This window comes from Pseudorca crassidens, chromosome 5 (assembly GCF_039906515.1).
Source record: "Pseudorca crassidens isolate mPseCra1 chromosome 5, mPseCra1.hap1, whole genome shotgun sequence".
Lineage (NCBI taxonomy): Eukaryota > Metazoa > Chordata > Mammalia > Artiodactyla > Delphinidae > Pseudorca > Pseudorca crassidens.
Window position 1 is genome coordinate 113750644 of NC_090300.1, and position 18583 is coordinate 113769226.

Sequence of the window (18583 nt, forward strand, 5' to 3'; positions counted from 1 at the left end):
CCACATCCTCTCCAGCATTTGTTGTAGATTTTCTGATGATGCCCATTCTAACCAGTGTGAGGTGATATTTCATTGTAGTTTTGATTTGCATTTCTCTAATAATTGGTGACATTGAGCAGCTTTTCATGTGTCTCTTGGCCATCTGTTTATCTTCTTTGGAGAAATGTCTATTTAGGTCTTCTGCCCATTTTTTGATTGGGTTGTTTGTTTGTTTTTTAATATTGAGCTGCATGAGCTGTTTATATATTTTAGAGATTAATCCTTTGTCTATTTATTCATTTGCAAATATTTTCTCCCATTCTGAGGGTTGTCTTTTCATCTTGTTTGTAGTTTCCTTTGCTTTGCAAAAGATTTTAAGTTTCATTAGGCCCTGTTTGTTTATTTTTGTTTACATTATTCTAGGAGGTGTGTCAAAAAAGGTCTTGCTGTGATTTATGTCAAAGAGGGTTCTTCCTATGTTTTCCTCTAAGAGTTTTACAGAGTTCAGTCTTACATTTAGGTCTTTAATCCATTTTGAGTTTATTTTTGTGTATGGTGTTAGGGAGTGTTCTAATTTCATTCTTTTACATGTAGCTGTCCAGTTTACTCAGCACCACTTATTGAAGAAACTGTCTTTTCTCCATTGTATATCCTTGTCTCCTTTTTTATAGATTAGTTGACCATAGGTGCATGGGTTTATCTCTGAGCTTTCTATCCTGTTCCATTGATCTATATTTCTGTTTTTGTACCCGTACCATATTGTCTTGATTACTGTAGTTTTGTAGTATAGTCTGAATTCTGGAAGTCTGATTCCTCCAGCTCCATTTTTTTCCCCTCAAGATTGCTTTGGGTATTCAGGGTCTTTTGTGTCTCCATACAAATTTTAAGATTTTTTGTTCTAGTTCTGTAAAAAATTCCATTGGTAGTTTGATAGGGATTGAATTGAATCTGTAGATTGCTTTGGGTAGTACAGTCATTTTCACAATGTTGATTCTTCCAACCCAAGAATATGGTATATCTCTCCATCTGTTTGTGTCATCTTTGATTTCTTTCATCAGTGTCTTATAGTTTTCTGAGTACAGGTCTTTTACCTCCTTAGGTAGATTTATTCCTAGGTATTTTATTTTTCTTGTTGCAATGGTGAATGGGATTGTTTCCTTAATTTCTCTTTCTGATCTTTTGTTGTTAGTGTATAGGAATGCAAGAGATTCTGTGCATTAATTTTGTATCCTGCTACTTTACTAAATTTATTGATTAGCTCTAGTAGCTTTCTGGTGACATCTTTCAGATTCTCTATGTATAGTATCATGTCATCTGCAAACAGTGACAGCTTAACTTCTTCTTTTCTGATTTCAATTCATTTTATTTCTTTTTCTTCTCTGATTGCCATGGCTAAGACTTCCAACACTATGTTGAATAATAGTGGAGAGGGTGAGCATCCTTGTCTTGTTCCTGATCTTAGAGGAAATGCTTTCAGTTTTTCACTATTGAGAATGATGTTTGTTGTGGGTTTGTCATATATGGGCTTTATTATGGTGAAGTAGCTTCCCTCTATGCTCACTTTCTGGAGAGTTTCTATCATAAATCAGTGCTGAATTTTGTCAAAAGCTTCTTCTGCATCTATTGAAATGATCGTATGGTTTTTATTCTTCAGTTTATTAATATGGTGTATCACAATTGATTTGTATATATTGAAGAAGGCTTGCATCCCTGGAATAAATTCCACTTGATCTTGGTGAATGACCCTTTTAATGTGTTGTTGGACTCTGTTTGTTAATATTTTGTTCAGGATTTTTTCATCTATGTTCACCAGTGATATTGGTCTGTAATTTTCTTTTTTTGTAGTATCTTTGTGTGGTTTTTGTATCAGGGTGATGGTCACCTCGTAGAATGAGTTTGGGAGTGTTCTTTCCTCTGCAGGTTTTTGGAATAGTCTGAGAATGATGGGTGTTAGCTCTTCTCTTAGTGTTTGATAGAATTTACCTGTGAAGCCATCTGAACCTGGACTTTTGTTTTGGGTAGATTTTTAATCACAGTTTCAATTCCATTACTTGTGATTTGTCTGTTCATATTTTCTGTTTCTTCCTGGAAGGTTACACCTTTCTAAGAATTTGTCCATTTCTTCCAGGTTGTCCATTTTATTGGCATAGAGTTGCTTCTAGTAGTTTCTTATGATGCTTTGTATTTCTGTGGTGTTCATTGTAACTTCTCCTTTTTCATTTCTAATTTTATTGATTCATGTCCTCTCCCTCCTGATGAGTCTGGCTAAAGGTTTATCAATTTTGTTTATCTTCCTAAAAAACGTGCTTTTAATTTTATTGAGTTTTGCTGTTGTTTCCTTAATTTCTTTTTCATTTATTTCTGATCTGATTTTTATGATTTCTTTCCTTTTGCTAACTTTGGGTTTTTGTTGTTGTTGTTGTTCTTCTTTCTCTAATTGCTTTAGGTGTAAGGTTAGGTTGTTTATTTGAGATTTTTCTTGTTTCTTGAGGTTGGATTGTCTTGCTATAAACTTCCCTCTTGCTATAAACTTCCCTCTTAGAAATGATTTTGCTGCATCCCATAGGTTTTGGATCATCGTGTTTTCATTGTAATTTGTCTCTAGGTATTTTTTGATTTCCTCTTTGATTTCCTCAGTGACCTCTTGGTTATTTAGTAACATATTGTTTAGTCTCCATGTATTTGTGTTTTTTTTTTATGTTGCTTTGCCTGTAATTTATTTCTAATCTCATAGTGTTGTGGTCAGAAAAGATGTTTGATATGATTTCAATTTTCTTAAATTTACCAAGGCTTGATCTGTGACCCAAGATGTGATCTATCCTGGAAAATGTTCCGTGTGCTCTTGAGAAGAAAGTGTAATCTGCTGTTTTCAGATGTAATGTCCTATAAATATCAATTAAATCTATCTGGTCTATTGTGTCATGTAAAGCTTATGTTTCCTTATTAATTTTCTCTCTGAATGATGTACCCATTGGTGTAAGTGAGGTGTATCCATTGGTGTAAGTGAGGTGTATCCATTGGTGTAAGTCCCCCACTATTATTGTGTTACTGTCGATTTCCTCTTTTATAGCTGTTAGCATTTTCCTTATGTATTGGCATGTGCTTATGTTGGGTGCATATGTATTTATAATATTTATATCTTCTTTTTAGATTGATCTCTTGATCATTATGTAGTGTCTTTCCCTGTCTCTTGTTACATTCTTTATTTTAAAGTCTACTTTGTCTGATATGAGAATTGCTACTCCAACTTTCTTTTGATTTCCATTTGCATGGAATATATTTTTCTACCCCCTCAATTTCAGTCTGTATGTTTCCCTAGGTCTGAAGTTGTTCTCTTGTAGACAGCATATATATATATGTCTTGTTTTTGTATCCATTCAGCAAGCCTGTGTCTCTTGCTTGGAACATTTAATCCATTCACATTTAAGGTGATTATCGATAAGTATGTTCCTATTACCATTTAATTAATTGTTTTTGGTTTGTTTTTGTAGGTTCTTTTCTTCTCTGTGTTTCCCACTTAGAGAAATTCCTTTAGCATTTGTTGTAGAGCTGGTTTGGTGGTGCTAATTCTCTTACCCTTTGCTTGTCAGTAAAGCTTTTCATTTCTCCATTGAAAAAAAGATCCTTACTTTAAAGTTGATTGGCTCCAAAATATGAGATTTTACTACACTGTATTTTGGGCCAGTATTTAATATAATGTTAGAACACCTAATATTTTTTCTCTATGATAGTAAAACAATATTAATGTAGTATGATCTAGCAGTCATGCTGATGCCAAACAAACACTGATAATTATAGACCTCAATTTTTAATTTCTTCTTGTATAACTTTAACAAGACTTTATAATGAAAAACATTACAAAAGCACTTTTTTTAAATGGGGGAGAAGCTGGATAGATGAAGGGTAGTAATTTATTTAGAATATTATGATTTCTATAGGTATATTCTCTGAGAACTTCCTAGCAATGAGAAGAAATATTATGATCAACATTGTCATTTTAAATTTTTCTAAGCCACATTTCTTCCTGTAAACAAACTATAATTCTGTCAGACAGAAGAGAAAATATGTTGAATATATGAATTTTATATGAATATACACCATGTCTTTTCCAGCTCGCTGTGTATTTAAAATGTTACAAATTTTTTTAAAAAGGTAAAACAGATAAATACAAACATATTTAATTAATACTCTCTTGACATGCAAAGACTTCAGGTAAATGAGCAAACTATACTGCATGCTACTACTCTCATCTATTTTGGCATACTTTGAAGTTCTAAAATTAAATGTTTTCTATATTCTGGACATGTAAATATTTGAACCAAATATACAAACACAAATCTTTTAAAATCTAGTTTTATAGGCAATACTACACATTTGTCATTTAAAACTAAAGTAATTCACATAATCAAGTTCTAATTAACACAAATAATACCTCTATTTATTTGTGTCTGAAACGTTTGTTAAATAAATGGTTGCTTAAAATTGTTCAGGTAAACAGAGAGCACCATTTTTATGTTGGCTGAACTTTACGAATGCTATTAAAATTAATTCAGATATAAATTAATTATGAAACAAGTCACAATGGCTTTTCTTTTTGTTAGATGGCAGAGAAGAGATGTTGTTAATTATAGGGAAGTGGAAGACTGGACAGTAGTTGTTAAGAGTTAGAATTGACCTTTAAAACTATGGTCCAGTTTTCTCTGGGCTCATAATTTTAAGTGACTCTCCTAAACTTCTCAAGATGTCATCAAATACTGGTTTGGATCCAGAATGTGAATCTTCTTGTAAAGGTTTTTTTCCCCACCAAAAAACTGTATCCTTAAGTGATGTGTTTCTTTTACTTCCTCCAAATATTTTTATGAAATTATCAGCAAATGAACATACTTGATATGTAAGTAAAAAGCAGAAGATTAAAACTCACCAGCTTTACTTCTTTGTTTTTCCTTCTTTCTTACATCCAGCCAAAGAAGAAATTTTTCCCATGAGTCTATCTAGTCTATATATGGTAAGGTGACAAAATATCCCTAAGTGACAATGATCAATTCTAGATTTTCATTTTACCATCTCACTGGCTTTTCAGTGGTAGTTGAAACAATTGATCACTCCTACTTTCTTTAAATGTCTTTTCACTTGGCTTCCAGTACACATACTCCACTAGATTTCCTTTTACTTCACTTGTCATTCCTTATATTTCCAATTTTCTGAGTCTTCCTCCATGTCTCAAACCCTGAATGTTAGAATATTTCATAGCTTATTTTTCTAGCCCTTTTCCTTTTCATCTATGTCTACTGAAGTATTCACTTCAAGTCCCTTGACTTTAATTAGCACATATTCACTAATTCCCAAATCTTTTTCTCAACCCTTGATTACAGTTTTAGGTGTGTTTGTGTAATTACCTATGAAACACAGCTTATATTAATAATACAGATGGGTCTACCCTTAAAATATAACTTGAATGTAACTATACATCACCGTGCATGGGTATAATCCTTGTCCAATCACTCCTCTCCTTTTGTCTCGAGTCCTTCTCTCTTCTTGCCTATTCAATATCCTCCTAACTAGTCTCCTTGCTTAAACTAATAACTCCATGTAGTCAATTCTCCATTAATCAGCTAGAATAATATAAATCAGCAAAGCATATTGTATTATTTTTGTGCTTAATGTGTGCCAGTGTGTTCCTACAAAGTTAGAACAAAATTCAAAGTACTATCAGGCCCTAGATGATATGGCTTCACAGTTTCCTATTACTGCTATAACAAAATACCACAAATTCAGTGGCTTAAAACAATACAAATGTATTATTTTGTAGTCCTGGAGATTAGAAGTCCAAAATGGGTGACACTGGGCTAAAATCAAGGTGTCTGGAGGATTTTGTTCCTTCTGGAGGCTCTAGGTGAGAATTCATATTTTCACTTTTTCTACTTTCTCTCACCTGTCCACATTCCTTGGCTTATAGCCTCCTTCCTTCTTTAAAGCCAACAATGGCTGGTTGAGTATTTTTTATTTGTGTCAGTCTGACACTGACGTTCCTGCCTTACTCTTACTTATAAGGACCTTAGTGATTACAGTGGGCCAACCCAGATAATCTGGTAGAATTATCTCATCTCAAAATTAGCTGAAAGGTAAACATAGTTTCATCTGTAATCTTAACTCTCCTTCACCATTTAACATAACATATTCACAGAATCCCAGAATTAGGATATGGACAATTTTGTGGGACCATTATTCTGACTAGCCCATGGCCCTTGGATACATCTTTAACAACGTATTATAAAATTTCCTGCTTCATTCCCCATGTTAATACTAGTGACCTTGATTTTCTTCCTACATAAATCAAATTTGTTCCCATGTAAAGGAATATAAATGTCTGCTTCTTTCTACTTTGAATAGTCTTCTCACATGTTTTCAAATGACTTTTTTCTTCTTTTATTCAGATTCTGTCCAAATTCACACCTCAAGAAGTTTTCCTTCATCATTCTACTCATAATTTGCTTTGACTCATTAAATCTTTTTCCAATTAACCATCTTTATTACTTATAAATATAGCCTGTATCTACTGGTATCTATCAATCATTACATTGTATTTTTATATGGAACAGCATCTATATGTGTGTATATATAATTTTTTCTGAGTCCCAAATTAAAATATAAACTCATTGAAGCTGAATTATAGTTCCATATTATTTATCAGCTTATTGTCAGTAACTGAAACAGTGCTTGGTACATTGTAGGTACTCCATAAACATTTACTGAATAAAGAAAAATACCTTTAAAGAATACTTTGTAATTACAGACTGCCATCTCTTAATCTACACTATCCATTTTAGACCCTTTGAGAAAAAAAATTCAAAGATAAAATATGACAAGCTTCTTGAAGTATTAGAATTGGGATATTAATATTTTGAATTGTTGTTTAAATGTATATCAATTCATCTCTGGGATATAACTAGTATTCTACACTTTTGGCATTTCAGAAAAAAATAAATATAATATAATACATATTATAATTGGAGCATTGTTAATGCTGACTTCTATTCAATATGGCAGATTTAAGTTTGTGTGAGAGAGTCTCACTTCTCATTTTGTCTCTCAAAAGATATAGCAATTAATATAGAATCATTTTAGAAAAAAACTTAGTTCAAACCAGAAAGGAAAACATTACAAAATCAGAAAGATAAAAACAGAAATCATAGCATCATAGTTGATATTTGTGAGTCAGACTTAAATGCAGATAAATCACAGGTAAATCAAAATTATATAAATACTTGAACAGCTAGAAATTTGGATGTTAACATCTACATAGGGACAAGAAACAAGTACTTTACCTTTTGCTATAAAGTCTGGATCTGTGTTATCACATAAAGACAGTAGTTAAAACTGGCACATCACCAAAATGAAATTGAGAACTTTTTCTTTTATTCTGGAACCCTGCTGACTATTCAGGATCATAAGTAAAGAGACACTGAGAAATCAGAGCCCTAAATATGCATCATCCTTGGAAATGGATTCTAAATTTATATTACCAAAAGGGTGGAGAAAGTCCAGATAAATCTGCATGACAACATGTTGTGACCGTGTATACTAATCTATAGTAAGTTCAAATGTGAACTCAGAGAACTGGATAAATAAAAAATACATCACGATAAACTTGAACTCAAAGAAATAAAATAAAAATTACAGCATAGAATCAGGTTATTCCAGAAACAAACAAAAAAAATGTATTTCATCAAATGAATGAGCAGTAATGGAAATTTTAAAGAGTCATTGAAATAAATATTTTCAAATTATTCACAGATATAGTATCACTTATAAGTCAAAAATTTATTATGAAAATCAATCTATAATTTTTGAATAAGTATATTTGAATAAGACCAAAATTACAGAAGTTAACAATGTATTCACTGAATGGAGAATTCTGAGAAGAAGGAAAAGTAGGAAGCATGAGGAAACTGTCTCTCCACTAGACAAAAATTGCAATGACAAAGTCTCTCTGCTGTAACTATTTTGGAATCCTGGAGTCTATTGAAGGTTTACAACTTCCAGGAAAAGCCTTGGATGGTAAACTGCAGTTAATTTTGGTCAATTTTAGCTCTTAGCATAGTAGAACTTACCCATGCCCCACCCCCAGACCTGTGACAAGCAGCTGTTCACTGGTTCCTGGAGAGATCAGCATACAGCTTACAGGAGCTAAGGTATGCAAAAAAGGGCCTTGTCTTCCAAATATCAAGAATCAATGCTCGAATAACTGATTATTGCTTCCGATCACAGAGGTACAGACAAAAAGCCTAGCAGTCATTATTTTGTTTCCCCACATTGTGACAGGTTCCTCCTCCTCTAGCTGAAATGATTTTCAGGGGATTTAAATGGTCAGTGCTCTTTCCCTCCCTTCATTTTTCTCTTTTCTTCTTTCAGGGAGCCAGAGATTCAAAAGCAACTGCATATACTGGGAAAATAAAAAGTGACCATACATGCCCAGGAAAAGGTGAAGACTCAGCAAAGACCAGAAAAGACCTTAAGTTTACACCTCAGATTGATTCTTGGACTAGAGACAGCCTATAACAATAAAATATAATAATAATAAAAAACCCCAGAAAAACCTGAGGAGAGAGTCTGATTTCCAGATTTATCACATTAGTAGACTTAAATGTCCAGTTTTTAACAATAACATCAACAAAAATCACAAGAAATACAAAGAAATGAGAAAGCATGGTCCATTCAAAAAAAATTAAATCAACAGAAACTGCCCCTGGGAAAGACCTGATAACAGACTTACTAGACAAAAATTTTAAAATGACTGTCTTAAAGATGCTGAAAGAACAAAAGGAAGATGAAGAGAAAGTTACAAAAACAATGTGTGAACAAAATTAAAATATCAATAAAGAAATAGAAAATGAAAAAAGGAAAAATAAATTCTGGAGCTGAAAATTACAATAAATGAAATAAAAATTACTAGAAGAATTCAAAGACTGAGTTGAGCAGGAAGAAGGAAGAATTCACAAACTTGAAGATAGGACAATGGAAATTACTGAGTCCGAGGGACAGGAAAAAAAAAATTAAAAAAGTGAACAGAACCTAAGGTATCAGTGGGACACCAGCAAAAAGATAAGCATGTTCATTATGGGAGTACAGAAGGAGACAAGAGAAAGAAAGGGGCAGATAAAATTTCAGAAAAAATAGTGGCTGAAAACTTCCCAAATTTGATGAAAGACATGAATATAAGCATTCAAAACTTCAATAATCTCCAAGTAAGATGAACTCAAAGAGGCCCACACTGAAACACATAATCAAACTTTTGAAATCCAAAGAGAAATAGAGAATCTTGAAAGCAGAGGGAAACAACTCATATCACATACAAAGTCTCCTCAATAAGATCATCAGAAGATTTCTCCTGCAACTTTGAAGGCCAGAAGACAGTGGGCTGATACAAAGTGCTAAAATAAATTAATTAATTAATTTTAAAAAAATGAAAATGAATTAAACTGTCAACCACAAATCCTATATCCAGCAAAACAATCCTTCAAAAGTGAGGGAGAAATTAAGATATTCCCAAATAAACAAAATTTGAGGGAGTTTGTTACTACTAAACCTGCCCAGCAAAAATTGCTCAAGGGAGTACTGCAGCATGAAATGAAAGGACACTAGTCAGTAATGTGAAAGAGTATGAAAACATGAATATCTCAATAAATTAATATCTCAATAAAGGTAAATAAATGGGTGATTATACAAGTTAGTATTATTGTAAGAACAGTTTGTAACTCCATTATTCATTTTCTACATAATTTAAGAGATGAATACATCTTAAAAATACAATAATTACTCTAAAAGCTAGTATTACTGTAAATTTGTCTGGTAATTCCATATTTTGTTTTCTACATAATTTAAAAGCCTAATGAATTTAAAATAATTATTAGTTTATGTTTTCCAGCACACAATGTAGAAAGATGTAATTTTGTGACAACAACAACCAAAAGGCGTATAGATAGAACTGTTAAAGAGTAGACTTTGATATGTTATTAAAGTTAAGCTACTATAATTTAAATTAGAGTGTTATAACTTTAGAACGTTAAGTGTACCTCATAATAACCACAAAGAAAATAGCTATAGAATATATGCAAAAAGAAATGAGAAAATAATTTAAACATCTTGCTACAAAAAGAAATCAACTAAACACACACCAAAAAGAGACAAATGCAGGAAATGAGGAACAAATAATTATAACATGACAGAAGTGAGTTCCTCTTTTTCCGTAATTATGTTTAACTGTAAATGGATTAAACTCTCCCATCAAAAGACAAATATTGGCAGAATGGATAAGAAGAACCAGTTATATGCTATCTACAAGAGGCTCATTTTAGATCCCAAGACACAAATATACTGAAAGCTAAAGGATGAAAAAAAGTTGTTCCATGCAAAGGGTAACTAAAAGAGACCAGGGATAGCTATACTAATTTTAGACAAAATAGACTTTAAATGAAAAAAAGACTACTTGGTCATTTAATAAGAAATGTGTGTTAAAAAAAAAAGACTACTTGAGACAAAGAAAGACATCATATATTAATAAAAGATTCAAATGGATGAAATGATACAGTAATTATAAATATCTTTGCACCTAAAAGAAACCATCAAAATATATGAAGCAAAAATTGACAGAATTGAAGAGTGAAAAAGACAGTGAAAAGACAGCTTATAATAGTTGGATATTTTAATACCCCACTGTCAGTAATAGTTAGAACATATAGACAGAAGATAAATAAGGAAATAGAGGACTTAAACAACATAAGAAGCAAACTAGATCTAATAGACATATAGAAAACACGATACCCAAATACAGCAACATGCACATTCTTCTCAAGTACACATGGGACATTTTCCAGGATAGATTATATGTTAGGTCACAAATTAAATCTAAATAGATTAAAAATACTCAGATATCATATCTTATCTAACCACAATGGGATAAAGTTAGAAATTAATAACACAAATAAAACTAGAAAATTCAAAAAAGTGTGGAAATTAAGCCACCCATTTGTAAACAAAAAATAGATCAAGGAAGGAATCACAAGGAAAATTAAAGTCACTTAGAGACAAATGAAAATGAAATACAGTGTACCAAAACATATGAGACACAATGAGAGCAATACTAAGGGAAAAATTTATAGCTGTAAAGACTCATTTTGAAAGGGGAGAAATATCTCAAATTAACAACCTGACTCTACAAATAAAGGAACTAGAAAAATATGAACAAATTAAACCCAAATCTAGCAAAAGGAAGAAAATAATAAAGATTAGAGCAGAAGTAAATGAAATAGAGAATGGAAACACAAATGAGAAAATCAAAACAATCTAAAATTCATTCTTTATATGTATAACCGATTCACTTTGCTGTACACCTGAAACTAACACATTGTAAATCAACTCCACCCCAATGAAAATTTTAAAAAATTAATTCTTTAAATCAAAAATCAACAAACCTTTAGCTGATAGACTAAGAAAAAAGACAGAAGAGTCGTTACTAAAGTCAGAAATTAACGTGGAAACATTACTACTGATACTACAGAAATAAAAAGGATTAGAAGAATATACTGTTAACAATTATGACAACCAATTGGATAACCTAGGTGAAATGAACAAATATCTAGAAACACAAAACCTAACAAGAGTAAATCACAAAAAAATAGAAAATCTGAATTGACATAACAAAGATATTGATTGAGTAATCAAAAATCTCCCCCCAAAAGCCCTAGACATAATTAATTTACTGGTGAATTTTACCAGATAATTTATAAATATTAAGCATATATTGAGAACTAAAACTCAACAACAAAATCCTAATTCAAATATGAGCAAAGGACATGAATAAACATTTCTCCAGAGAAGAAATACAAATGACCAGTAAGAAAGTGAAGAGATGCTTAACATTGCTAATCATTAGGGAAATGAATATTAAAACTATAGTGACATACCATTTTACTCCTATTAGGATGACTACTATCAAAAAAAAAAAAAAGGAAATTACAAGCGTTGGTGAGTACATAGAGAAATTGGAACACTTGTGCACTGTTAGTGGAAATGCAAAATGGTACAACTATGGTACAGCTGTGGAAAACAGTATTGCTGGTCCTCAAGAAAAAATTTTTAAATTGAAACAGAACTAACAAATGATCCAACAATTCCACTTCTGGGTATAAAACCAAAAGAATTGGAAGTGGGGTCTCAAAGAGATATTTTTACACCCACGTTCATAGCAGCAGTATTCACAATAGCTACAATGTGGCAGTAACCCAGTGTTCATTGATGGATGAATGGACAGGCAAAATGTGGTATATACATACAATGGAATATTAGTCATTCTTAGCAAGAAAGGAAATTCTAACATATGCTATTACATGGATGGACCCTGAGGACATTCTGAGGTAAGACAGTCACAAAAAAGATAAATACTGTATGATTCTATCTCTATGAAGTATTTAGAGTGGTCAAAAATCATAGAGACAGAAAGCAGAATGGTGGCTGCTAGGGTCTGGAGTGAGGGAGCAAAGGAGACTTACCATTTACTAGTTTCAGTTTTACAATATGAATATTTTACAATATGAAAAGAATTATGGAGATGAGTAGTGGTAATGGTTATACAACATTTTGAATGTATTTAATACTACTGAAGTATATGCTTAAAAATGTTTAAAATGGTAAATTTTATGCTTGTGTATTTTACCATAGGTAAAAAATACATATATGTAAATATTCATTGATATTAAAAAGTCACTGGATAATGTAAAACATATACAAGTGAATACATACTTATGCTTCCCTTGCTAACCAAAACTTCCTTACATGCCATCCATAGATTATGACATTCTTTACCTGGATTTAATGGTTCTGGCTGACCTTACCTCAGGAATTTGCATATCAAGAGAAAGCCAAACTTCAATCGCCACTCTTATTATCCCTTAGATTGGAGTTTCATTCTAGCATGCTTCAGGAGACCAATAAAGCCTGAGGAGATATAGACCACCAAAAATATTTCAAGACATGACTAATTTATACAAGCTCATTTGTGGAAAATATATGTGGATATGTATTCTGACAATGCTTGACCACAAGGTAAAAAAAAAAAAAGTCTTGGCTGAATGTATTGATTTCATTCAGTAGTTCTCATTCAGAGGTGATTTTGCTCTCAAGGGGACATTTCATAAATTCTGCAAACATTTTTGCTTGTCAGCACTGGAAGAGGTATAATTGGTATCCAATGGTTGGAAGCCAAGAATGTTGTTAAATATCTTACAATGAACAAGGATAATACCCTACAATAAAGAATTTTCTAGCCCCAAGTGTCAAGTGTGACCAGATTAAGGAACCATGATGTAGATGCATTTACCACAGTCTAGATTTAATATGTTAACCTACGCAGCTATTTCTCATTGTTTATTTGGTTGGGTCAATGTGAGAAGATGAAACAAAATTGAGTTATCATAAAATCCTTAGAATTATGTGGTAAATATCAATAAACGACTATTGGAATAGATTACAATATATGGCATAACTATTCCACTATTATATTGTTCACCTTAGAGACTGAGAAGATTGTCTTACCATCGAGGCATTGAGAAATTAAAAGTATGGCAATTTCTTAACGACATCGGTAGATGTGGCGGTAGAAATGGAAGATATTTCAATGGAAATGGCTCAATCCCAGAGTGTCAGAGACATAATAGAACATTTATCTGACAGAGTTAAAATATTGGACAGAAAGGTCAAAATAACGATCAAAGAGTCTAACCTATAAGGATACTTCATATGAGGAAATTGACAAGGGTGCCCCTAAGACCAAAATATATGGATACCCCCTTTAAATTTGTATTTTATTTTCTATAGCCAAAAGAATACTCTAGAGTCTGATGATTAAAGAGGTCAGACTGGAGTTACCAAGGTTTTTGAAATGATTTTACCCAAATTCCAGTTCTGAGTCATTTCACAGCTTCAGGGTCATTCAGATGAAAGGGAAAAGAAGTACTGAAAAAGAAATCTGAAATGATATCACTGGTATGTATAATGCATTTTCAACTTATTTCACATCTGCAAAGAGACCTGCAGCAATTTAGCAGTTTGCATGGCAAAACACAAGGGGAATAATTTTGTCCTTTTTGAAATAAAAGTCCTGCCATGTGGAGCAGATTTGAAATAATCCTTAGAATATAATGACTTGTATAATGATGTCAGCCATCCAACTTCCCCTACAGCCTTGGGCTTGCTGAGGTTTTGAGACAAATACAACAAAGTGAATCTGATGGTACAATGGAGGCTATTCAGGAACTGATCAAAAGAGACTTCACCTCACCAAGACTGATCACATCCACCACTGAAGGCACAACATACCTCATCTTCAAGTCTCTCCAATGGAACATAACCCAGGATTTGGTTACAGATGAACATATTTGACCCATTTTTTCAAATCACACATGAAATTCATTTATTTATTCAATAAATATTTATTAGGTCCCTATTATGTATAAAAGATAGCTCTGGTTTGGGGTACATTACAGAAAAAAAAAAACAACAAAAATAACCAAAAGTCTTTCCTTTGTAGATCTTACATTCTCATTGGGAGCAAGGCAAAAATAACCAGTGAATATCATAAGAAAGTAAGTTATATAATATATTGCATGCTGATAAATATGATGGAGGACAAAAGTGAAACTGAGTTAGAGGATCCAGCATGTCTGGTTGCCGAGGTAACGTAGTAAATATAGCCCACTCTAAGATCATATTTGAATAAAGATTTGGAGACTGGTACTGAGTCAGGTGGATAACTGGGAAAACATTGTTTTGAGCAGAGAAAACTTTACACATAGTCAGTGTAATGAATAAGAATGACAAGGAGGCCATCGTGATGGGGTAAGGGTGAGGAAACAAGGGGGACAGTAATGATAAGTCAGAGAAGTAAAATAAGCATATGGCAGGGACCTGTATTCCTACTATAGTTCTGAAACATTGTATGACAGAAATATTCAGCAAGCAGTACTGGTGACTACCACTATGTGGTCTTCTGTTCTCGCAATACTTGACTCATTCTTCTCCATGTTACATACTCTTACCCCCTCACAAAGGAAAAATCCTAGAAGTTATAGCTAGCTATGGCATTAGTCTCAAAGTCCACGACCTATGTGTATTGTGTAGTAGTCTCACTACCCAGTCTAGGTGCAGTTCTGTTTGATCCTGTGACCATGAATTGAAAGGACAAGTTATGCCCCCATACATTCCAAACACAATGGTGGAACAAGGACAAGGTAGCCATAATATGCAGTCCCCATAATAAAGAGGAGGGTAAGACATAGCCAATGATGTGCTAGTGTCAGAATATAATGGCTTGCAAGGCCCAACTACTAAATTTTCAGGAAATTTGTAAGTCAGTTAACATTATATTGGTAGTTTGAAATTAGCCATGGTGCGGATATGTCTACCAGGGAAATCAGCAAATGCTACAAATCAGGATTATTTTTCCCCAGGTAGCTGGTTGTCAAATATTTATCAATAAAAACTGAGACGTATAACAGTCATTATTTAACTTTAACAGGACAGATGGTGGGGAGGTTCATTACCCTGGGGGCTGGGAATGATCATTTGTTGATCTTTGATTCTGCTTCTGGAAATTAGAGAAGACCAGGCTCTCCTTGACAGCAGATTACTCAGCCTGCTTTCTGGACATTCAGGGGAATAAGGGATAATTTCTGGCCTTAAACTGTCCAGACTACTGGTACTTTTGAAAGCACAATGTTTTCAAAAATCCAAAGGCATTGTACTTCTTTAATTCCAATATATTCCATGTGCCACAAACAAAACACAATATTATTTTTGAGATACAGATCTCACACCTATTTCTTTGATTGCTAACTCATGTGTCTTTTTCTTTCTTTCCAGTTATGTTGAAACTCTTATGCTTTAGTGAGAAAGTTACATACCTATTCTTTTTTCCCTAAGGCATTTTGTACATTTGAAAGGATATAAATTCAAGTAGGGCTACATCCTTAACTGATCTTTGCTCTGAAACACTTTAATCCATTCATTGGTTTTAAAAGTGACGGAAAGCAGTTCAGCAGTTGCCTGGAGAGGCTGTAGAGGAGGGCTGGATTACAAAAAGCACAAGAAAACCTTATGGGGTGGTGACATTGTTCCTATTCTTGTTTGTGGCAGTGGTTTCTTGGATTGTGTACATATGTTAAATCTGATCTTCATATACACTTTGAAAATATGCAGGTTGTCGTGTTTCTTAGAAATAAATGTGAAGTCCATACTTTCATCTGATCTTTACAAACAGGCTTTTACAGTTTTATCTTTTTCTACTGGTGTGGAGGTGAAAGGGTAGAGAGGAAAAAATGGCCACTTCTTAGTGTGCTTGTCCCCTTTATACTTAGTGAATGAGTTGATCATTTTTGTCTTGTCAGTGTCAGTAGAATCCAATGCATACTATTAACATTCTATTTTTTAAAATCTTCACCTAAAGCTAATACATTAGATTAAGTCAAATATTTAACTACTGACTAACATTCTGCAAGGCTCTAGTATCTTCACTGTTTATCACCAGGCCTTTAAGCCACAGCCACATGTGTTAAGATTTTTTTACATCACATTGCACTTCTAGGAGACAATTAATTTTCAGTCAGAATATCCTAGGTTACACAATGTAACAAAAACTCTCCAAATATAATTTTGTGATGTTTAAAATAATTGATATCTTACTAACTTTTGCAATTAGTGCAATGGCCTTAGAGTAGTAATTTGCCTGGCAGATGTCAAAACGACAAGGAGGGCATATGCACGTACATCAACAGGTTGGCAGGGACTTAACTACTTGTCCTTATTCTGAGATTCAAGTTATCAGACCAACTGCTATCTGGAACTATGTTGGTAGCTCCTTGTACAGGCAAGTAGTAGAAATAGATTTGCTGCAAGAAGTGACCAAGAAATAATAGATTGTGTTTGGGGAGTAGAGTGCTTGTAACTGAGATTATGGAAGCCTTATGAATATTGGTAATGACAAGGTCTAGAGTATGACCATGGGCTTGAGGGGACATTAGAGCGACTGGAGGACAAGGTCATTAGTCAAGAGTATTTCAAACAACTGAGAAGCTAAGGCATCAGACTTATCATCTAGGTGTATATTGACATTGCTAAAAATTAGTATTGGAGTAGAACTGGGGACAGTAACATAAACCATGAGTTAAAATTACTGAGACATGAAGTGAAGTGAGTTGAGCTCATAAATATTCACTGTTGCCTTGAGAAAAAAAGTAGTAAACACAACAGTGATAACCACCCATATTTTTTATCTATGGTGTGTTACGACTATAACTATATTTTAACAAATTTTACATTTATATTAAAATTTACTCTTCACTAATTTTTAGACAATTTAGGTGATGGTTAAATTTGCATTTTAGTTCATAGATTACAGTATATTTATATGTGATCATAAAGTGACATGAGGGAAAATGGAGAATTGTAGAGAAAATATCTGACAAACTTTAGAGTTGAAGAGAGAGTGCATTTTTGTTTGTACTAGGTAATGGTATATTATATTTAGAAATATTTCTTGAAGAAAAATGTCTAAAGTGTTGAATTATAGTGACTCTATTACTTAGGAACCTGAAGGTCTGACACTACTTTTTATTAAGAAATATTTCATAATATTGGAATTTGTGGAAGGCAGCAGTTATATCCCCCTATACATATGGAAAAGGACATACACCTTTTATCCTTTCTTGCACATTGGACAACATGGGATACTATGTTTCCATTAAGAAGGAACGATGTAGCAACTTTTCAGATGGACATTGCAATATTCTGTCTCTAGAATTCAGTGGAAGTGGTTGTAAAGCCAGTATCCAGTGTCCTGCATTAATGGTGTTGGCTAAGAAGCTAACAAAATGTCATGGTCAGCAGTGGTGGCAGTGTTCTCTCTGGCCTCCTTTTGCGGTATGCTCTTGTTTGTGCCGATTGCTTTGCTTTCAGGTACTTATGCTTATTTACTGATTTCCATTCTTCTGCCCCTGTAAGTCAGGATTTGTTTTCTCCTTAAACCAGGCAGTTTATTTGTTTTGCTTGCAATCAAGAACATTGACTGCAAGGAGTCTCAGAGGTTAATAAACAGAATGGGGGATGAGAAAACCTTCGTACAAATAAAGTCTGAACGTTGTCTAGAATAGGAGAAAGACATGAGTCCTCAAATTAAAAGATCACATCAAGTTTCAAGCAAGAAATACAAAAAACAATTTCACCAGAGACTCATCAGACTGAAATTGCAGAATATCAAAGAGAAAAAAAAAAAAAAGTAAAGCCTTCTTTAAAGAGACTGAAAGACTGACAGATTTCTCATTTGTAACAATAGATTCCAGAGACAGTAGAATAATACATTCAAAATAATATATTCAAAATAACTGTCAATCTAGAATTTGATTCTTGTTTTACCAACCATTCAAGAATGAGAGAAATTAAAGCTTTTTTTAGACCAAAATTATGTTACTCCTTATAGGCCTTTACTAAGAAAAATACCACAATACAAACTTCAGAAAGAAGAAAATTAATACAGAAAGGATGATGATCTTTTAAA

At 33.0% G+C, this 18583-nt stretch overlaps 1 long non-coding RNA gene across 1 annotated transcript in view; it reads right to left on the reverse strand.

The window, feature by feature from the left end:
• Positions 1 to 18583, reverse strand: part of LOC137224540 (uncharacterized) — a 259089-nt gene that overhangs the window by 181685 nt on the left and 58821 nt on the right. Inside the window, exon 2 of the long non-coding RNA XR_010943375.1 lies at positions 12870 to 12972. This is a non-coding gene — a long non-coding RNA (uncharacterized lncRNA). The remainder of the gene's footprint in view (positions 1 to 12869; positions 12973 to 18583) is intronic.